Below are 24,482 nucleotides of genomic sequence, written 5' to 3'. Positions count from 1 at the left end.
CAAGATGGAATTGTCCTTGGGCCCTCCCACCCACCCTTATGTTGTATAAACAGGACATGCACACTTTAACCAACCCATCATTTCAGCGACAGGGTCTGCCACACGACTGTGACTGAAATGACTGGTTGGTTTGGGCCCCCACCAAAAAAGAAGCAATCTCTCCTTGCACAAACTGGCTCTACAGAGGCAAGATGTCCACCTCATCATCATCGTCCGATTCATCACCCCTTTCACTGTGTACATCCCCCTCCTCACAGATTATTAATTCGTCCCCACTGGAATCCACCATCTCAGATCCCCATGTACTTTCTGGAGGCAATTGCTGCTGGTGAATGTCTCCATGGAGTAATTGATTATAATTCATTTTAATGAACATCATCTTCTCCACATTTTCTGGAAGTAACCTCGTACGCCGATTGCTGACAAGGTGAGCGGCGGCACTAAACACTCTTTCGGAGTACACACTGGAGGGAGGGCAACTTAGGTAGAATAAAGCCAGTTTGTGCAAGGGCCTCCAAATTGCCTCTTTTCCCTGCCAGTATACGTACGGACTGTCTGACGTGCCTACTTGGATGCGGTTACTCATATAATCCTCCACCATTCTTTCAATGGTGAGAGCATCATATGCAGTGACAGTAGACGACATGTCAGTAATCGTTGGCAGGTCCTTCAGTCCGGACCAGATGTCAGCATCAGCAGTCGCTCCAGACTGCCCTGCATCACTGCCAGCGGGTGGGCTCGGAATTCGTAGCCTTTTCCTCGCACCCCCAGTTGCGGGAGAATGTGAAGGAGGAGATGTTGACAGGTCGCGTTCCGCTTGACTTGACAATTTTCTCACCAGCAGCTCTTTGAACCCCTGCAGACTTGTGTCTGCCGGAAAGAGATCCAACGTAGGTTTTAAATCTAGGATCGAGCACGGTGGCCAAAATGTAGTGCTCTGATTTCAACAGATTGACCACACGTGAATCCTGGTTAAGCGAATGAAGGGCTCCATCCACAAGTCCCACATGCCTAGCATAATCGCTCTGTTTTAGCTCCTCCTTGAATGCCTCCAGCTTCTTCTGCAAAAGCCTGATGAGGGGAATGACCTGACTCAGGCTGGCAGTGTCTGAACTGACTTCACGTGTGGCAAGTTCAAAGGGCAGCAGAACCTTGCACAACGTTGAAATCATTCTCCACTGCGCTTGAGTCAGGTGCATTCCCCCTCCTTTGCCTATATCGTGGGCAGATGTATAGGCTTGAATGGCCTTTTGCTGCTCCTCCATCCTCTGAAGCATATAGAGGGTTGAATTCCACCTCGTTACCACCTCTTGCTTCAGATGATGGCAGGGCAGGTTCAGGTTTTTCTTGGTGGTGCTCCAGTCTTCTGTACGCGGTGCCTGCACGCCGAAAGTGGCCCGCAATTCTTCTGGCCACCGACAGCATCTCTTGCACTCCCCTTTCGTTTTTTAAATAATTCTGCACCACCAAATTCAAGGTATGTGCAAAACATGGGACGTGCTGGAATTTGCCCAGATTTAATGCGCGCACAATATTGCTGGCGTTGTCCGATGCCACAAATCCCCAGGAGAGTCCAATTGGGGTAAGCCATTCTGCGATGATCTTCCTCAGTTTCCGTAAGGTTTTCAGCTGTGTGCGTATTCTGGAAAGCGGTGATACAAATCGTAGCCTGCCTAGGAACGAGTTGGCGTTTGCGAGATCCTGCTACTGGTGCCGCCGCTGCTGTTCTTGCAGCGGGAGGCAATACATCTACCCAGTGGGCTGTCACAGTCATGTAGTCCTGAGTCTGCCCTGCTCCACTTGTCCACATGTCCGTGGTTAAGTGGACATTGGGTACAACTGCATTTTTTAGGACACTGGTGAGTCTTTTTCTGACGTCCGTGTACATTCTTGGTATCGCCTGCCTAGAGAAGAGGAACCTAGATGGTATTTGGTAACGGGGGCACACTGCCTCAATAAATTGTCTAGTTCCCTGTGAACTAACGGCGGATACCGGACGCACGTCTAACACCAACATAGTTGTCAAGGCCTCAGTTATCCGCTTTGCAGCAGGATGACTGCTGTGATATTTCATCTTCCTCGCAAAGGACTGTTGGACAGTCAATTGCTTACTGGAAGTAGTACAAGTGGTCTTCCGACTTCCCCTCTGGGATGACGATCGACTCCCAGCAGCAACAACAGCGGCGCCAGCAGCAGTAGGCGTTACACTCAAGGATGCATCGGAGGAATCCCAGGCAGGAGAGGACTCGTCAGACTTGCCAGTGAAATGGCCTGCAGGACTATTGGCTTTCCTGGGTAAGGAGGAAATTGACACTGAGGGAGTTAGTGGTGTGGTTTGCGCGAGCTTGGTTACAAGAGGAAGGGATTTACTGGTCAGTGGACTGCTTCCGCTGTCGCCCAAAGTTTTTGAACTTGTCACTGACTTATTATGAATGCGCTGCAGGTGACGTATAAGGGAGGATGTTCCGAGGTGGTTAACGTCCTTACCCCTACTTATTACAGCTTGACAAAGGCAACACACGGCTTGACACCTGTTGTCCGCATTTCTGGGGAAGGTCAGGCATCGCAACCGACACAATTGGACTCTCCTTTGGGATTTGTGATTTCGAAGAACGCACAGTTCTTTGCTGTGCTTTTGCCGCAAGTCTTTTCTTTTTTCTAGCGAGAGGATGAGTGCTTCCATCCTCATGTGAAGCTGAACCACTAGCCATGAACATAGGCCAGGGCCTCAGCCGTTCCTTGCCACTCCGTGTCGTAAATGGCATATTGGCAAGTTTCCGCTTCTCCTCAGACGCTTTTAATTTTGATTTTTGGGTCATTTTTTTTACTGATATTTGGTGTTTTGGATTTTACATGCTCTGTACTATGACATTGGGCATCGGCCTTGGCAGACGACGTTGATGGCATTTCATCGTCTCGGCCATGACTAGTGGCAGCAGCTTCAGCACGAGGTGGAAGTGGATCTTGATCTTTCCCTATTTTTTTAACCTCCACATTTTTGTTCTCCATATTTTGCGCACAACTAAAAGCCACCACAGGTATACAATGTAGATGGATGGATAGTATAGTATTTCTTATACTTCTGGACGACGAGTGACGACACAGAGGTAGGTACAGCCGTGGCCTACCGTACAGCTGCTTAGTGCTTATATATAAATATAATATACTGTATAACGGACCTGGTGGACAGTGTCAGCAGCAGACTGCTAAACTAGTATGAAGAAAGAAAAAAAAAACACCACAGGTATACAATGTAGATGGATGGATAGTATTACTTATACTTATGGACGACGAGTGACGAGTCGACACAGAGGTAGGTACAGCCGTAGCCTACCGTACTGCTGCTTAAGTGCTTATATATAAATATAATATACTGTATAACGGACCTGGTGGACAGTGTCAGCAGCAGACTGCTAAACTAGTATGAAGAAAGAAAAAAAAAACACCACAGGTATACAATGTAGATGGATGGATAGTATTACTTATACTTATGGACGACGAGTGACGAGTCGACACAGAGGTAGGTACAGCCGTAGCCTACCGTACTGCTGCTTAAGTGCTTATATATAAATATAATATACTGTATAACGGACCTGGTGGACAGTGTCAGCAGCAGACTGCTAAACTAGTATGAAGAAAGAAAAAAAAAACACCACAGGTATACAATGTAGATGGATGGATAGTATTACTTATACTTATGGACGACGAGTGACGAGTCGACACAGAGGTAGGTACAGCCGTGGCCTACCGTACTGCTGCTTAGTGCTTATATATAAATATAATATACTGTATAACGGACCTGGTGGACAGTGTCAGCAGACTGGTAAACTAGTATGAAGAAAGAAAAAAAAAAACACCACAGTGTTTTTCAGGCAGACAAACGTATACTGGACTGGTGGTCACTGTCAGCAAAACTGTGCAGTGTGCACTGACTGTACTCCTGCTATAACTGCTCCCCAGTCCCCACAATTAGGCAGTGTGAGCAGTGCACTCAGCACAGATATATCATGCAGCAGTGCAGCACACTGAGTGAGCACAGATATGGATTGGTGGAGCGTTTTTTTTCAGGCAGAGAAACAACGGATTAAACTCAAAACCCTGCACTGTACTCCTTAACAGCTGCTCCCCGTCCCCAATCCTCCCCACAATTTATAACTAACTAAGTTCTACTATAACGGAGAGGACGCCAGCCACGTCCTCTCCCTATCAATCTCAATGCACGTGTGAAAATGGCGGCGACGCGCGGCTCCTTATATAGAATCCGAGTCTCGCGAGAATCCGACAGCGGGATGATGACGTTCGGGCGCGCTCGGGTTAACCGAGCAAGGCGGGAGGATCCGAGTCTGCTCGGACCCGTGCAAAAAAGGGTGAAGTTCGGGCGGGTTCGGATTCCGAGGAACCGAACCCGCTCATCACTAATTTAGACACTGGGCGTCATTGCCCAGTGTGTATGAACTGCGATGATCGCTGACATTGCTGGGCTGAAAATCCCTCAGTGCATACACACTGAGCTATTTTCCCCCCTGCCCAGCGATGTCAGCGGGGGTGAATGGCTTTCCATAGCAGGACGCTATGGAAAGCCGTCCACCACGCTGTTCATCTGCTGGTAATACCAGCAGACGAACAGAGGCCGCCGGCGATGAAACAGGGACACGCATCAGCGCTCATCACCGGTGCATACACACTGGGCGGTTTTGAGCTTAAAGCAGCTCAAACCACCAAAAGTGAGCTGCTTTCAGATCAAAATCGCCCAGTGTGTAGGGGCCTTAACTTAAATTCACAGCTAGTGAAGTACACAGTGGTCATAAAGGCCTTTCTGGTAATTTATAACTTAAAGGGAGAAATTCTCCCCATGCAGACACAGCAGGGACGTGCAGTCAGGGGAGGCAGTGTCTCCCCTGTCATTAATGATTAAAATAATATAAAGAAGATAACTATGACACATATTCAGTGTCGGACTGGGGCATGAAGGGCCCACCGGGGGAATGCAGTTATAGGGGCCCATACTTAGGGGTGTGGCCAGCCTCCACAGAGGCTTGAAATACAAAATAGATTAGTGCAGTGTAATGCAACATATCTACCATGTATAATACAAGTGCACAGTCTGGAACCTGATCCCTAGAGTAAGGAGTGGGCCCTCAGGCAGTGGGGCCTACCGGTGGTTTCCCTGGTACACCTGTGGGCCAGTCTGACCCTGCACATATTCTGTGTCATAAGTATCTGCTTTATATTAATCTAATCATTATCCCTGTCTAAATGTGTTTGGGAGGCACCGATCATGGTGACTCCCATTGTGAATGGGGAAAGGAGTGGAAGCGAGGGGTGGGCACAGGCGGGGCCTAGCAATGGGCATTAAAAGCCCATTGAAAATACATGGGAAAGCGGCACCATCAGAGGTGCCGCTTTCACACAGGGACGTGCCAGTGAGGCCACAGTGAATGGCCAGCGGATCCATCACTGGATCCGCTGTCAATCACTATGTGGGCGCGGCAGAGGTGCGGGCATTGGTGGCGGCGGAGGTGCAGACGGCGGGAGACGGCGGAGGTGCAGGCGGCGGTGAGAGTATTAGCAGCAGGCCATTCTGAAGAGTTTGTCAGCGGAGCAGTACCAATTTAAAAAATGTCGCCTCAGCGTCATTTTTGAAATTCAAGATGGCCGCCACGAGCCAATCACGGCTCGCTGCATCATCGCCCCACCCCCTCCGGCTGACTTATATAAGTCAGCTTGAGGCAGCGGCGTATCAGTCCGATGGTGGAGGAGGAGCAGAGAAGAGCTCCTGAAGACAGAAGACGCCGGAAGTCCTGGATGGGCGGCTATGAAAAAGAGCTTAGCAGCCGCCGTCCACCAGGAGAAGACGCTGGAAGCCCTAAGGAAGGCAGCGGCCATGCAAAAGAGCTTAAAGGTCGCCGCCCCCCCAGGTGAAGATGCCAGAGGCCTGGGAAGGCGACGGCCATGCAAAAGAGCTTAAAGCCAGCTGCCTCCCAGGTGAAGACGCCGGAGTAAGACGCCGGAAGCCCTGGGGAGGCGGCGGCCATGCAAAAGATCTTAAAGTCTGACGCCCCCAGGTGAAGACCCTGACTAATAAACTTTTTTTTTAAAGAAAGTGTGGTGTTTTTATTTTAATATTTTCTTTAAATGTGGTTCTCCAAGTGCCAAGCATGCTGGGGCAGGCTTTCTGGGACCTGTAGGCCACCTGTAGAGAACAATATTAACAATGAACCCCGCACCCACTGCCAAAAAAAGATTATTACATGTTAGATAGATGAATTTTTCATTGTAAGAAAAATGTGACTAACCTCTTGTCACTGGGATAACATCATTGTAGGGTAGTGAATGAACGCAGAGTTACAATGATATTTCAGTCACTGGCAGGACCTGTATTCCGTATGTCACAGCCCACAGCAACAAGAGGAAGCAACAGGGCTGTGCAGCAACTTTGACTGGCAGAAGGGTGAATCTTGGTGCAGTTTCTATAGAAATGAGCCATGCACTCATGTTTTTTTCTCATCTCCCTCAATATATCAAGTTTCGACCATACTTACCGACTTTTTGGCTGCTCTCTCCGGGAGAGAGCAGCCAGGTCGGTTCGGCAGGGGGGCGGGCTGCAATGCGAGTGCAGAGGGGGGCGGACCGGAGGCGTGTCGGAAGCGGACCGGGGGCGTGACTACGGGATCGTCCCGTGTAAGCCCCGCCCCCCGCTGTGTAATGCCGCTATTACCAGCATACAGCAGGGGGCGTGGCTATGATGACGCAATTCAACAAGAATCGCGTCATCGCCTGCCCGGACCGCCCACTTTACTCGCTAAGTGGGCGGACGGGCAGGGGGGGACCCCTGTAATCGGGAGACTTGCCTGCTCTTCCGGGGGGCCGGGAGGGTCACTCTATTTTCGGGAGCCTCCCGGCCATTCCGGGAGAGTAGGCAAGTCTGGTTTCGAGTCTTTCGACTATTAGAACTCGTTACTTTTTCATTTGCTTTTGTATCACTACAAGAAACAAGATTCTCATTGGATTTAAATGTAGGTAAACACAGTGCTCTTAGTTTCTAAATCCTCATCTGATTGCCTCAGCGCGGCCCTCATCTATTGATGCAGCCCTTATGGCTGTCCCACCCAGATTTGAGTGATTATATTGTAAACACTGTTAGGGTCTTGACATACCTCCCAGCTATCCCAAATTCATCAGGACAGTTCCAGTTTTCAGCCACTGTCCCGATGTCCCACCCGCGGCGGTACATGGGTCATCCACACGGTGCAGGACTGTGGGTGGGGGCTGCAGCTCTGGACAAGCCCCCTGCATGACCAGAAAGGGAAGTGTAAACACTGGTTTACTTACAGGACTAAAAAGAATATACCTTAAACACACTTGATACACTTTAATATTGAGCCGCTTCGGCCGCAGTAATTAACCTTTCACCTTTATATTATTATTATTCACAAACCTTACGTACATAAGGTCGCACAGTGTACACACTCTGCGCACATACGCCTAAAGGGCATAGTGCAGGCCCGACGCTACCCGCTCAGCGAAGGGATGCAGTGCAGAGAGGCACTCCCCCTGCTCTGCATTCCTTCCCTGCTGCGCCGTCCTGTCCCCACTGCTGCTGCTGCTGCTGTGCCTGGCAGCGGCGCTTGTAGCATTAAAATCCTTCTCCCTCCGCTCCCCTCCCCTGACCTGTGTGACAGGACAGCGCTGTGTATGGGACAAAAGGGGGTGGAGCTACACGGGACAGAAGGGGCGGAGCTAAACGGGACCGAAGGGGGCGGAGCTACACGGACCGGGCTGCTATAGTGTACAGACTCAGAGGGAGACTGGCTTAGGTAAGTGAAGGGTGAGAGGGAAGTGTGTGTGTATTGTGTCTGTGTGTGTGTGTGGTATGTCTGTGTGCGTTTATGTGTGCTTTAAGGACGCTACTAGTACAGGGGGGGCATTACGTGTAACGTCGCTACTCAGGGGCGGATCCAGAAAAAAATTACAGGGGGGGCACCATAAGGGGCGTGGCTTCATTGGAATGGGCGTGGCTTCGTTTTAATGGGCGTGGTATTGCAGGAAAAGACTACCTTATACCCCAGTTTTTCAACCTGCACGCCCAGACGTTGGCCACCACAGGAAAGAAAAATAATCCCGATTCATGCCCCTTACACTATTTGTCATTTTTCCTCCTTATAGTAATGCCCAGTATACATTATGCCACATACTGCAATGGCCCTTAGACATTATGCCACACACAATAATGCACATGACACAGTATGCACACACCGTAATGCCCCCGACACATTATGCCACACACCGTAATGCCCCCGACACATTATGCCACACACTATAATGCCTGTGACACATTATGACAGGAATTGCAATGCCCGTTATACATTATGCTACACACTGCACTGCCCCTGATACATTATAGCACATACAATGTCTGTGACACATTATGCCACACACTGCAATGACCTTGAGACATTATACCACAATGCCCGTGATATAGTATACCATACACCGTAATGCCTGTGACACATACCGCAATGCCCGTTATACCCTATGCCACACACCGCAATGCCCGTTATATATTATGCCACACTGCAATGACCCTGAGACATTATACCACATACCACAATGCCCGTGATATAGTATACCACACACCGTAATGCCTGACACATTATGACACACACCGCAATGTCCGTGATACATTATGCCACACACTGCAATGACCCTGAGACATTATACCACATATCACAATGCCAGCGATATAGTATACCATACACCGTAATGCCTGTGACACATTATGACACACCGCAATGTCCGTGATACATTATGCCACACACCGTAATGCCCATTAAACATTAAGTCCTACAGTAAGGCTTCTAATTACTTTTCAAATACCTGCTCGTTGTCAGGGGTTTCATGCACTGGGTGTCATGCTCGTTGCCAGGGGTTTCATGCTCTTGGTTCCATGCACGGTGCCAGGCGTTTTCATGCTCAGGGTGTCATGCTCGTTGCCAGGGGTTTCATGCACTGGGTGTCATGCTCGTTGCCAGGGGTTTCATGCACTGGGTGTCATTGCTCGTTGCCAGGGGTTTCATGCACTGGGTGTCATGCTCGTTGCTAGGAGGTAGTCCTTGTTGCTAGGGCTGTGCTCCCAGTGCCACATATGTCCCCAGTGCCAGATATTCCCCCACAGTGCCAGGTACTCACATGCCCCCAGTGCCAAATATAGCCCCCCCCCCCCCCCCCCCCCCATGTGCCACGCTCGTCCGCATGTCAGTCTGACTGCACTAAATCAGTGGCGCCCCCGCAGCCCCTCGCCCCCAAGCCACCGCGAGGGCTGCGGGCTGCGGCGTGCGCATAAAATAAAAATACACAAATCAACTAAAAATGACAGGGGGGGCACGTGCCTTGGTGCCCCCCCACCCCTAAATCCGCCACTGTCGCTACTAATGGGGGGGCCATTACGTGTAACAACGCTACTAATGGGGGGGCCATTACGTGTAACAACGCTACTAATGGGGGGGCCATTACGTGTAACAACGCTACTAATGGGGGGGTCATTACAAGTAACAACGCTACTAATGGGGGGGCCATTACGTGTAACAACGCTACTAATGGGGGGGCCATTACGTGTAACAACGCTACTAATGGGGGGGTCATTACGCATGAGGACGCTACTAATGGGGGGGCCATTACGTCTAACAACGCTACTAATGGGGGCCATTACGTGTAACAACGCTACTACTAGGGGGGTCATTACGTATGAGGACGATACTACTACTTGGGGGGGCATTATGTATAGGATGCTACTATTACTTGGGGGGCATTACATATAACAATACTACTACTACTTGGGGCAGGGCCGTAACTACGTGTGTGCCAAGTGGGCTTGGCACACAGCGCAGTTGCCCTGAGGGCGCACGGCCAGCGGCATGTAATGAGTCAAATTGACTCATTACATGCCACCTCTGAAGTCTGCGCCGTGCGCCGCAGCCGCGCTGGAGGAGAGAGAAGCGCCGGAGGCAGGTGAGAAGGAGGAGGAGGAAGGGGGACTGGAGCCGCAGCAGCGCTATTTCATTGGTAGTAAGCGCCGCTGCAGCATCCCCCTCTCCTTCCGTATAGGCTGCCTGGCGCTGCTGTGGATGCTGGGATGCGGTTCCTCCATCCCAGCATCCACAGCAGCGCCAGGCAGCCTATACGGAAGGAGAGGGGGATGCTGCAGCGGCACTTACTACCAATGACATAGCACTGCTGCGGCTCCAGTCCCCCTCCCTCCTCCTCCTTGTCAGATGCCTGCACAGAGGGAGATGCCAGCACGAGGAGCCTGTCAGCGGGGAGAAGGTAAGTATATCCCTCTCTCTCTCTCTTTCTCTCTCTCTGGGGGACACCGTCTGCCATAATGTGTAAAAAGGGGTCCTGGCTGCTGCAATGTGTAAAAAGGGGGCCTGGCTGCTGCAATGTGTAAAAAGAGGGACTGGATGCCGCAATGTGTAAAAAGGGGGACTGGCTGCTGTAATGTGTAAAAAGGGGGACGCTGTCTGCTGTAATGTATAAAAGGGGCTCTACCTGGTGTAGTGGCGCTACTGTGCAGCGTAATTTGAATAATGGAGATTACTGTGCACCGTAGTATGAATTGCTATTATTTTGTGGTCATGCCCCTTCCCCATGAAGCCATGCCCCTATATATATTTTGCGCGCCTGCGGCGCGCACTGCCCCTGTCTTGCATGGGGGGCGCCAATGTTGTTTCTTGCACACAGCGCTAAAATGACTAGTTACGGCACTGACTTGGGGGGCCTTACGTATAAGGACGCTACTACTACTGGGGGTGCACTATGTATAAGGATGCTACTACTACTGGGGGGGCATTATGCATAGGGATGCTACTACTACTGGGGTGCATTACATATAAGGACGCTACTACTACTTGTGGGGCATTACGTATAAGATGAATAAGATTGTGCTACATTGTGGCGTAATTTTGAATGGGGGTACTATTGTGTGGCTATGCCCCTTACTTGTGAGACCACACCCCTTTTCCCGGTGCGCGCCAAAGGAATATGGGAGGGCGCAAATTTATAGTTTGCATGGGGGCGCCGAACACCCTAGCACCGGCCCTGGCGTAGTGACTACACAGTTTGCGTACACAGGCCTATATGCTGTTAGCACAATGCAGCAGCCAGAGTGGCTGTAAATACACTTTAAACCTTAGCAGGGAAAGGAAACACGACACCAGATTGTATTTAAGATGCTGGGTTCCGACACCACAACATATTATTACTGAAAGGATGATTACAACAACAATACAATACAATAGATAAATGGCTACAGTCAATGGTACATATTTGTTTGTTTTTCGCCGCGCTACCCAGTCTGGTCCTCGGTCATCTAGATAGATAACTTTTAGAGTCTTGTGTGACCTGGCCTGCAGCTGGCTCCTTTTATACAATCTTCCAAAACTTAACACAATGGATACTGTAATCTCTTTGTCCATTGGACACAGGGATGGTCATTTACAGTACAGGAGAGGTCATAGGTTGGTTTGAATAGGTGGGCGATGTCTGTTCCAGATGCACTTGTGGGTGGTCTCCTCTGGGTTCCCGCCGCATACCTAATGTACAGTAAATACAGTTTATATCTATATTCTGTTCCTGCACATAACTATTCGCAGGAACGTGCGATCTTCTGCAAACCAACACCGGAATATTACCCTTAAAATACCCTACAGCTGGATACCAAACACCACCTTATAACCTTGTTCTGTCCCCTCCTATCCTGTAAAGGTGAATCCCTTTGTTCTGATACCATTTAAACTGTTGTAGCTTGCTGATGTGGTGCAGGGAGACTATGTGTACATTGTGCACTATTTGGATTAAATATGTAATGTGTTTTGATAGCTTTTCCATGCGCTCACAAACTCTACCGTAAATACTCATACCACGCGCTAATGCGCAGGACCGCAGGAGCGACCATACGCAAATTGCGAATATGCGCACGCACAGCAGAACAAGTACACGCACGGAAGCCATCTGTGTGTAGTTTGTACGTGATGTGTGTACGGCAATATTTTTCGACTTTGACAGAAGCGTGACACAAGGCATGGCCCCACGGATCCAAGATCACGCCCCCCTTTTGACGTGCAAATTCCACTGTTTTCAAAAGTTTTGAGGTATGGTTTTAGAGATCTATTGTGTAGTAGTCAGCTATGTGTTTTTACAGAAACATAATTGCCTAAACCAATAAAATAACATAAAATAAAAGTTGTTGTAATAAAAGTGCCAGAAATTGCTTGATAAAATAAACTAACACATCGGAAGTGGTCCCCAGGGCAGCATAAAGACATGTACAGGATTGAAGAAACATAAAAATGCTTTCTAAAGAACTCCAGCTTTTATTTTATGTTTATTCTTTAAAAAGGCAATATATAAAGTTGACTCTCTTTTTAAGTTTAAATGGTGTAAGCATTAACTTTACAGGGAAAACACTGGGAACTGAGCCATGGAGTCAAACTGTACTATAAGATAGCACCTGATAGTAACCCAGCAGGTCATGGGCACAGCAGGAAGCCTGTCACTGGTCCCGCAGTTGCTCTGTTAGCAGAAGTCTCATTAATCAAAGAGGAGGAATTATTATTATTATTATTATTATTATTATTATCCTTTATTTATATGTGCTGCAAGGGTTCTGCAGAACCTAACAAAATACATATACAAATGAGCAAAACAAGAAAACAGTGACTTACAGTACAACACAATGCAGAACAGGTGCAAGATATAAAACACTGCTGCCTCAGGGGACTGGACACTGAAATAAGCATCAGGGTGGCAGAAACTGAGGGCTAGGTGTCATTGTAGGGAGTATGGCAGTAGCGGATCTTGCCACGGGCAAGCAGGACTTTTGCCCGGGCCGGCGCCATCCGGAGGGCGCCGCACCATGGCAAGATCCGCTACTGCTGTGTCCCGCTGTGAAGGGCGTCAGGGAACTAGATGGGCGTGGCTTCATACAGGGGGCGTGGTCAGTTACGCCCCCTGTACAGTAGTAGCGCCGCTGAAATGCTGTGCGGTGCACGATGACGTCATCGCACACCGCTACGCATCTAGTTTCCCTTCGTGGAGAGGACCTTTACGGTGCGGTGTTTAATGACGTCATCGCGCACCGCACAGCAAAGGTCCTCTCCACGAAGGGAAACTAGACGCGTAGCGGTGCGCGATGACGTCATCGCGCACCGCACAGCATTTCAGCTGCACTACTACTGTACAGGGAGCGTAATTGACCGCGCCCCCTGTATGAAGCCACGCCCATACTACCCGCCTGGGGCGCAAAAAGGCCGAGAACCGGCCCTGGAGTATGGAGTGGATGATAGTCTAAGTAAGAGAAGGAAAAGCGCATGAGGGAAGGGGGCCCTGCTTGTGAGAGCTTACATTCTAAAAGGGGAGTGGCAGACAGACAGGGATGACACAGACGGGGTAGACATCCCCTATAGGGTTGGCAAGAGAAATATTCAAGATTAGGTAGCTGGACATTGGTAGGGCATGGGAATGGGAAGATGGGAAGTGAGCTGTTATGTCTGGTGCTGATGGTGAGCTTACAGTCACACATAGCTGATAACAACCTCCGGTAGATGGGTATTTGCTTGCAAGTGCATTATCTCTGTAGTCTGTAAAACACTGAAAAAAGGATAAAGGGTTTGATTCAGTGACAAGGGCGGATTGGTCATAGGGTCTACCAGGAATCTGTCTGTGGGGTCTGTTTTGTGTGTTGTCCATGTGGCCCCACTCCACACATGACAGGCAGCCCACCACACTCAAGGGGGTATTTCAGACCTGATCGCTCGCTAGCATATTTTGACGCGCTGCGATCAGGTCAGAACTGCGCATGCGTATGCACCGCAATGCACAGGCGCGACGTACGGGTACAAAGTGGATCGTTGCTGTGCAATGGGTTTTACGAAGAATCCATTCGCACAGCCGATCGCAAGGTGATTGACAGGAAGAAGGCGTTTGTGGGTGGCAACTGACCGTTTTCAGGGAGTGGTTGGAAAAACGCAGGCGTGTCCAAGTGTTTGCAGGGCGGGTGTCAGACGTCAATTCCGGCCCCGGACAGGCTGAAGGGGTGGTCTTCAGGTTGCCAACTGTCGGGATCCCGGCGCACAGTATACCGGCGCCGGAATCCCGACAGCCGGCATACCGACAGATATTCTCCCTCATGGGGGTCCATGACTCCCATGGAGGGAGAATCGTGCGCCACCGTGCCCGCAGAGTGGCGAGCGCAGCGAGCCCGCAAGGGGCTCATTTGCGCTCGTCACACTGTCGGTATGCCGGCGGTCGGGCTCCCGGCGCCGGTATGCTGGTCACCGGGAGCCCAGCCGCCGGCATACCATACTACACCCGGCTGAAGTGATCGCAGCAGCTGAGTAAGTCCTGGGCAACTCAAACTGTACAAAGTTTTTTTGTATCGCTCGGCTGCACATGCGATCGCACACTTGCACAGCTAAAATACACTCCCCGGTGGGCGGCGACTATGCGAACGCAGGATTGCAAAAAAACACTAGCGAGCGATAAGGTCTGAATGACCCCCTCAGTAATCTACATTGTTCCCATTAATTATTTTATTTTATCTCTGCAGTACTGCAACTCTGCCATCCAGTGATGCTGCCATGGCTACACGGTATGTTCAGGAACGGATTTAGGCACGGGCGAGCAGGACGGGCGCCCGGGGTGCTGTGGCTCGCGGACGCAGCCGCAGTCACCCCGCAGACGCCCACCCGCACCCCTCCTGCAGCCGGCTCCATTTTCATACAGACACTAGAGGTCATAATTGACCTCTAGTGTCTGTTCGGCGCTGCTATGGGAGAGACGTCATGACGCTTCTCCCATAGAGAGGAGCCGGCGGCGGCCAGAGATGGAGAAGCAGCTGCAACAGCGGTTGCAGGAGCAGGGCTGGTGAGAATTGTTTTTTTTGTTTTGTTTTTAGTGTATGTAAGCGGCGCTACAAGGGGGCATCTCTACTGGCAGCACATCTAATGGGGGCACATCTAAAGGGGCATAACTACAGGGGCATCTCTATTGGCGGCACATCTAATGGGGGCACATCTAAGGGGACATAACTACAGGGGCATCTACTGGGGGCACATCTAATGGGGCAAATCTACAGGGGGCATCTCTACTGGGGCACATCTAAGGGGGCATAACTACAGGGGTATCTCTACTGGTGGCACATCTAAGGGGGCATAACTATAGGGGTATCTACTGGGGGCACATCTAATGGGGGCAAATCTACAGGGGCACATCTACTGGGGCAAATCCATAGGGGGCACAACTACAGGGGCCACGCCCCTTCCCTATGAAGCCACACCCCTATTTTTCATGCCTTTGCCGCGCACTAACCCTGTTTTAGGTGTTGGGGGGGGGGGGCACCAAAGGAAACTTTTGCCCTGGGCACCACAAGGTCTAGAACCGGCCCTGGGTATGTTATACCTTTTGTGCTGCCCACAGGGCCACTTTTAGTGAGCAATCTGCCCCTGGTCTCAGATATGGCTACAACAAAAGACGCAAGGAAGGCCGCAATTGTGTACAACCAGGCCCTATGAGGAGTGAACCCTCCCCCTGAACAGACCTCACCTCCTCATTAGACTACACCCCCAGGAGGGCTGCTTCCAGAAATTTCCCGGGATGGTTTTCCATCCCAATCCGCCCCTGTTCAGGGCTGTACATTTATGCATTCACAGCTGCAATCCCGAATGCAGCTAATGCAATGCTGTATCTCAGAGCCGGCCCTTACCAATATGATGCCCTAGGCAAGATTTTGGTTGGTGCCCCGTAGCACCACCGCTGGTTCTGCCTCTGACCTTGCACCTCTTTCCCAGCATCATCACCCCTCACCCATAGCAGTCCTTGTACCCCCTATATTTTAAATAGGAACAGTTCGCACATTTGACGCACAGCCCAAAAAGGGGCATCTTCTTGCTGGGAAGGGGCATGCCCACACAATAGTAACCCCAATTCCAATTATGCCACACAGTACTGCAACTTTATTCACATTTTATCTTGCGATAGTGTCCATAATTCATATTACATCACACAGTAGTATCACTTTACCTTATAAACGTTACTCCTCACAGTAGAGCCTCTTATTCACATTACATCACACTGAATTGCTCCTTATTCACATTACACCACACCTTATTGCTCTTTATTCATATTAGACGACACAGTAGTGCCCTTTCTATATGCAATGCCACATAGTAGAGCACCTTATACACATAATGCCACACATTAGTAATGCATTTATACACAATTTCACACAGTAATGCCCCTTACACATATGAGACACATTAATGTCCTTATAAACATAATGCACCTTACACATTATGACAACCTTTATTAATGGCCTTTTACACATAATGTCCCTTACACATATGCCCCACATTATTAATGCCCTTATACACATAATGACACACATAGTTCCCCTACACATTTGCTGCACATTATTAGTGCCCCTATACACATAATGACACACATACAGTAGTACCCTGTTACACATATGCCGCACATTATTAATGCCCTTATACACATAATGACACACATAGTGGCCCTTTACACATGTTGCACATTAATAATGCATTTTTACATGACACACATAATGCTCCTTACACATATTCCGAACACTACTGCACAACCAACCCACTCACATGCACACAGCATTCACACTGCCACTAACACTGTGACCTCTGCCTCTGCTTGGATACAGATGTGTCCTCGCAAATCTTGCATCAATGCTAACGTCGGGCACCTTTTTTTGAAATGAAAATGCATCTTATTTGCATTGCTATGTGGCTAGGATGCACAAGCAGCTTCTGCTGATTAAACTGATATGCAGCATGCCTATATACTGTGTGAGACTGTGGCTGTATCTGCATATGAAATGTTACATACAGAATATAGGCATGCCACATATCATTTTAATCAGCAGAAGCTGCTGATGCCCCTAGGCATATCAAATGTCCTAGGCAATTGCCTAGTTTGCCTATGCCTATGTCCGGCTCTGCTGTATCTGCCCGGAAATGTATTGAGATGTCCACCAGTAGTTTCACAGATCCTAGCAACTGTGTACAAATACGCAGCAGGGGTCGCAGATAGAAGGCTATGCAGATATATACAGATATAGATATATACAGATATATGAAGAAATCCATGGCATTTGTGCCTCACTGAGGGAGGCGGGGTTCCTCTCCGCTCTTCACTGTTGATCCCCACATGGTTCCATCCAATCTTATAAATAAAAAAAATGGTCCCTTCCTGTCAATCACTCTATGTATAATATGTCAGTGCGAGCACAATCACAAAGGCACCTTGGCATGTGTGCAGTGGGATCACAGCACATGTGCAGTCTGCTGATAATCGCTCCTTTGTGAAAACATGGCCGTTGAATTAGGCCCTGGGTACAGTAAGGACATGTGCACGTAGTTGTAACCTAAAGCAGACAGCACAGAGATGTGGATACAACTGTTAGTAGCCATATTATTTGAAAAAATACATTGATGGTGACGAACGTCATCAGTGATAGCTCCTAATTACGTATTGACCATTGACCTCTTCATGGTGTATGTATTTATTACATTATTTTGTGGGTGGAACGTTGCTGCTTTCATTTATACATGAGAAGGGCAGATTATACTTGCTGTATTACAGGATTTTTGTTTTTTAATTAACTCTAATATAGAGATGAGCGCCGGAAATTTTTCGGGTTTTGTGTTTTGGTTTTGGGTTCGGTTCCGCGGCCGTGTTTTGGGTTCGACCGCGTTTTGGCAAAACCTCACCGAATTTTTTTTGTCGGATTCGGGTGTGTTTTGGATTCGGGTGTTTTTTTCCAAAAAACCTAAAAAAACAGCTTAAATCATAGAATTTGGCGGTCATTTTGATCCCAAAGTATTATTAACCTCAAAAACCATAATTTCCACTCATTTTCAGTCTATTCTGAATACCTCACACCTCACAATATTATTTTTAGTCCTAAAATTTGCACCGAGGTCGCTGTGTGAGTAAGATAAGCGACCCTAGTGGCCGACACAAACACCGGGCCCATCTAGGAGTGGCACTGCAGTGTCACGCAGGATGGCCCTTCCAAAAAACCCTCCCCAAACAGCACATGACGCAAAGAAAAAAAGAGGCGCAATGAGGTAGCTGTGTGAGTAAGATTAGCGACCCTAGTGGCCGACACAAACACCGGGCCCATCTAGGAGTGGCACTGCAGTGTCACGCAGGATGTCCCTTCCAAAAAACCCTCCCCAAACAGCACATGACGCAAAGAAAAAGAAAAGAAAAAAGAGGTGCAAGATGGAATTGTCCTTGGGCCCTCCCACCCACCCTTATGTTGTATAAACAGGACATGCACACTTTAACCAACCCATCATTTCAGTGACAGGGTCTGCCACACGACTGTGACTGATATGACGGGTTGGTTTGGACCTAGAGATGAGCGGGTTCGGTTTCTTTGAATCCGAACCCGCACGAACTTCACTTTTTTTTTCACGGGTCCGAGCGACTCGGATCTTCCCGCCTTGCTCGGTTAACCCGAGCGCGCCCGAACGTCATCATGACGCTGTCGGATTCTCGCGAGACTCGGATTCTATATAAGGAGCCGCGCGTCGCCGCCATTTTCACACGTGCATTGAGATTGATAGGGAGAGGACGTGGCTGGCGTCCTCTCCATTTAGATTAGATTTAGAAGAGAGAGAGAGAGAGAGAGAGAGAGAGAGAGAGAGAGAGAGAGAGAGAGAGAGAGAGAGAGAGAGAGAGAGAGAGAGAGAGAGAGAGAGAGAGAGAGAGAGAGAGAGAGAGAGATTGCGGTGATACTGTAGATTAGAAGAGAGTGCAGACAGAGTTTAGTGACTGACGACCACAGTGACCAGTGACCACCAGAGACAGTGCAGTTGTTTGTTTTATTTAATATATCCGTTCTCTGCCTGAAAAAAAACGATACACAGTGACTCAGTCTGTGTGCACTGCTCAGCCCAGTGTGCTGCACATCAATGTATTGTATATAAAGCTTATAATTGTGGGGGAGACTGGGGAGCACTGCAGGTTGTTATAGCAGGAGCCAGGAGTACATGATAAATAATATTATATTAAAATTAAACAGTGCACACTTTTGCTGCAGGAGTGCCACTGCCAGTGTGACTAGTGGTGACCAGTGCCTGACCACCAGTATATTAGTAGTATTGTATACTATCTCTTTATCAACCAGTCTATATTAGCAGCAGACACAGTACAGTGCGGTAGTTCACGGCTGTGGCTACCTCTGTGTCGGCACTCGGCAGGCAGTCCGTCCAACCATAATTGTATTATATACCACCTAACCGTGTTTTTTTTTTCATTCTTTATACCGTCGTCATACTAGTTGTTACGAGTATACTACTATCTTTATCAACCAGTGTACAGTGCGGTAGTTCACGGCTGTGGCTACCTCTGTGTCGGCACTCGGCAGGCAGTCCGTCCAACCATAATTGTATTATAATATATACCACCTAACCGTGGTTTTTTTTTCATTCTTTATACCGTCGTCATACTAGTTGTTACGAGTATACTACTATCTCTTTATCAACCAGTGTACAGTGCGGTAGTTCACGGCTGTGGCTACCTCTGTGTCGGCACTCGGCAGGCAGTCCGTCCATCCATAATTGTATTATAATATATACCACCTAACCGTGGTTTTTTTTTTCATTCTTTATACCGTCGTCATACTAGTTGTTACGAGTATACTACTATCTCTTTATCAACCAGTGTACAGTGCGGTAGTTCACGGCTGTGGCTACCTCTGTGTCGGCACTCGGCAGGCAGTCCGTCCAACCATAATTGTATTATAATATATACCACCTAACCGTGGTTTTTTTTTCATTCTTTATACCGTCGTCATACTAGTTGTTACGAGTATACTACTATCTCTTTATCAACCAGTGTACAGTGCGGTAGTTCACGGCTGTGGCTACCTCTGTGTCGGCACTCGGCAGGCAGTCCGTCCATCCATAATTGTATTATATACCACCTAACCGTGGTTTTTTTATACCACCTAACCGTGGCAGTCCGTCCATAATTGTATACTAGTATCCAATCCATCCATCTCCATTGTTTACCTGAGGTGCCTTTTAGTTCTGCCTATAAAATATGGAGAACAAAAAAGTTGAGGTTCCAAAATTAGGGAAAGATCAAGATCCACTTCCACCTCGTGCTGAAGCTGCTGCCACTAGTCATGGCCGAGACGATGAAATGCCAGCAACGTCGTCTGCCAAGGCCGATGCCCAATGTCATAGTACAGAGCATGTCAAATCCAAAACACCAAATATCAGAAAAAAAAAGGACTCCAAAACCTAAAATAAAATTGTCGGAGGAGAAGCGTAAACTTGCCAATATGCCATTTACCACACGGAGTGGCAAGGAACGGCTGAGGCCCTGGCCTATGTTCATGGCTAGTGGTTCAGCTTCACATGAGGATGGAAGCACTCAGCCTCTCGCTAGAAAACTGAAAAGACTCAAGCTGGCAAAAGCACCGCAAAGAACTGTGCGTTCTTCGAAATCCCAAATCCACAAGGAGAGTCCAATTGTGTCGGTTGCGATGCCTGACCTTCCCAACACTGGACGTGAAGAGCATGCGCCTTCCACCATTTGCACGCCCCCCTGCAAGTGCTGGAAGGAGCACCCGCAGTCCAGTTCCTGATAGTCAGATTGAAGATGTCAGTGTTGAAGTACACCAGGATGAGGAGGATATGGGTGGTTGCTGGCGCTGGGGAGGAAATTGACCAGGAGGATTCTGATGGTGAGGTGGTTTGTTTAAGTCAGGCACCCGGGGAGACACCTGTTGTCCGTGGGAGGAATATGGCCGTTGACATGCCAGGTGAAAATACCAAAAAAAATCAGCTCTTCGGTGTGGAGGTATTTCACCAGAAATGCGGACAACAGGTGTCAAGCCGTGTGTTCCCTTTGTCAAGCTGTAATAAGTAGGGGTAAGGACGTTAACCACCTCGGAACATCCTCCCTTATACGTCACCTGCAGCGCATTCATAATAAGTCAGTGACAAGTTCAAAAACTTTGGGTGACAGCGGAAGCAGTCCACTGACCAGTAAATCCCTTCCTCTTGTAACCAAGCTCACGCAAACCACCCCACCAACTCCCTCAGTGTCAATTTCCTCCTTCCCCAGGAATGCCAATAGTCCTGCAGGCCATGTCACTGGCAAGTCTGACGAGTCCTCTCCTGCCTGGGATTCCTCCGATGCATCCTTGCGTGTAACGCCTACTGCTGCTGGCGCTGCTGTTGTTGCCGCTGGGAGTCGATGGTCATCCCAGAGGGGAAGTCGTAAGCCCACTTGTACTACTTCCAGTAAGCAATTGACTGTTCAACAGTCCTTTGCGAGGAAGATGAAATATCACAGCAGTCATCCTACTGCAAAGCGGATAACCGAGTCCTTGACAACTATGTTGGTGTTAGACGTGCGTCCGGTATCCGCCGTTAGTTCACAGGGAACTAGACAATTTATTGAGGCAGTGTGCCCCCGTTACCAAATACCATCTAGGTTCCACTTCTCTAGGCAGGCGATACCGAGAATGTACACGGACGTCAGAAAAAGACTCACCAGTGTCCTAAAAAATGCAGTTGTACCCAATGTCCACTTAACCACGGACATGTGGACAAGTGGAGCAGGGCAGGGTCAGGACTATATGACTGACAGCCCACTGGGTAGATGTATGGACTCCCGCCGCAAGAACAGCAGCGGCGGCACCAGTAGCAGCATCTCGCAAACGCCAACTCTTTCCTAGGCAGGCTACGCTTTGTATCACCGCTTTCCAGAATACGCACACAGCTGAAAACCTCTTACGGCAACTGAGGAAGATCATCGCGGAATGGCTTACCCCAATTGGACTCTCCTGTGGATTTGTGGCATCGGACAACGCCAGCAATATTGTGTGTGCATTAAATATGGGCAAATTCCAGCACGTCCCATGTTTTGCACATACCTTGAATTTGGTGGTGCAGAATTTTTTAAAAAACGACAGGGGCGTGCAAGAGATGCTGTCGGTGGCCAGAAAAATTGCGGGACACTTTCGGCGTACAGGCACCACGTACAGAAGACTGGAGCACCACCAAAAACTACTGAACCTGCCCTGCCATCATCTGAAGCAAGAAGTGGTAACGAGGTGGAATTCAACCCTCTATATGCTTCAGAGGTTGGAGGAGCAGCAAAAGGCCATTCAAGCCTATACAATTGAGCACGATATAGGAGATGGAATGCACCTGTCTCAAGTGCAGTGGAGAATGATTTCAACGTTGTGCAAGGTTCTGATGCCCTTTGAACTTGCCACACGTGAAGTCAGTTCAGACACTGCCAGCCTGAGTCAGGTCATTCCCCTCATCAGGCTTTTGCAGAAGAAGCTGGAGGCATTGAAGAAGGAGCTAACACGGAGCGATTCCGCTAGGCATGTGGGACTTGTGGATGCAGCCCTTAATTCGCTTAACAAGGATTCACGGGTGGTCAATCTGTTGAAATCAGAGCACTACATTTTGGCCACCGTGCTCGATCCTAGATTTAAAGCCTACCTTGGATCTCTCTTTCCGGCAGACACAGGTCTGCTGGGGTTGAAAGACCTGCTGGTGACAAAATTGTCAAGTCAAGCGGAACGCGACCTGTCAACATCTCCTCCTTCACATTCTCCCGCAACTGGGGGTGCGAGGAAAAGGCTCAGAATTCCGAGCCCACCCGCTGGCGGTGATGCAGGGCAGTCTGGAGCGACTGCTGATGCTGACATCTGGTCCGGACTGAAGGACCTGACAACGATTACGGACATGTCGTCTACTGTCACTGCATATGATTCTCTCAACATTGATAGAATGGTGGAGGATTATATGAGTGACCGCATCCAAGTAGGCACGTCACACAGTCCGTACTTATACTGGCAGGAAAAAGAGGCAATTTGGAGGCCCTTGCACAAACTGGCTTTATTCTACCTAAGTTGCCCTCCCACAAGTGTGTACTCCGAAAGAGTGTTTAGTGCCGCCGCTCACCTTGTCAGCAATCGGCGTACGAGGTTACATCCAGAAAATGTGGAGAAGATGATGTTCATTAAAATGAATTATAATCAATTCCTCCGCGGAGACATTGACCAGCAGCAATTGCCTCCACAAAGTACACAGGGAGCTGAGATGGTGGATTCCAGTGGGGACGAATTGATAATCTGTGAGGAGGGGGATGTACACGGTGATATATCGGAGGGTGAAGATGAGGTGGACATCTTGCCTCTGTAGAGCCAGTTTGTGCAAGGAGAGATTAATTGCTTCTTTTTTGGGGGGGGTCCAAACCAACCCGTCATATCAGTCACAGTCGTGTGGCAGACCCTGTCACTGAAATGATGGGTTGGTTAAAGTGTGCATGTCCTGTTTTGTTTATACAACATAAGGGTGGGTGGGAGGGCCCAAGGATAATTCCATCTTGCACCTCTTTTTTCTTTTCTTTTTGTTTGCATCATGTGCTGATTGGGGAGGGTTTTTTGGAAGGGACATCCTGCGTGACACTGCAGTGCCACTCCTAGATGGGCCCGGTGTTTGTGTCGGCCACTAGGGTCGCTAATCTTACTCACACAGCTACCTCATTGCGCCTCTTTTTTTCTTTGCGTCATGTGCTGTTTGGGGAGGGTTTTTTGGAAGGGACATCCTGCGTGACACTGCAGTGCCACTCCTAGATGTGCCCGGTGTTTGTGTCGGCCACTAGGGTCGCTAATCTTACTCACACAGCTACCTCATTGCGCCTCTTTTTTTCTTTGCGTCATGTGCTGTTTGGGGAGGGTTTTTTGGAAGGGACATCCTGCGTGACACTGCAGTGCCACTCCTAGATGGGCCCGGTGTTTGTGTCGGCCACTAGGGTCGCTTATCTTACTCACACAGCGACCTCGGTGCAAATTTTAGGACTAAAAATAATATTGTGAGGTATTCAGAATAGACTGAAAATGTGTAAATTATGGTTTTTGAGGTTAATAATACTTTGGGATCAAAATGACCCCCAAATTCTATGATTTAAGCTGTTTTTTAGTGTTTTTGGAAAAAAACACCCGAATCCGACAAAAATAATTCGGTGAGGTTTTGCCAAAACGCGTTCGAACCCAAAACACGGCCGCGGAACCGAACCCAAAACCAAAACACAAAACCCGAAAAATTTCAGGCGCTCATCTCTAATTGGACCCCCACCAAAAAAGAAGCAATTAATCTCTCCTTGCACAAACTGGCTCTACAAAGGCAAGATGTCCACCTCATCATCATCCTCCGATATATCACCGTGTACATCCCCCTCCTCACAGATTATCAATTCGTCCCCACTGGAATCCACCATCTCAGCTCCCTGTGTACTTTGTGGAGGCAATTGCTGCTGGTCAATGTCTCCACGGAGGAATTGATTATAATTCATTTTAATGAACATCATCTTCTCCACATTTTCTGGATGTAACCTCGTACGCCGATTGC

This window comes from Pseudophryne corroboree, chromosome 2 (genome assembly GCF_028390025.1).
Source record: "Pseudophryne corroboree isolate aPseCor3 chromosome 2, aPseCor3.hap2, whole genome shotgun sequence".
Taxonomy (NCBI): domain Eukaryota; kingdom Metazoa; phylum Chordata; class Amphibia; order Anura; family Myobatrachidae; genus Pseudophryne; species Pseudophryne corroboree.
The sequence above is the reverse complement of the archived record's forward strand: the minus strand, read 5'-3'. Positions refer to the sequence as shown.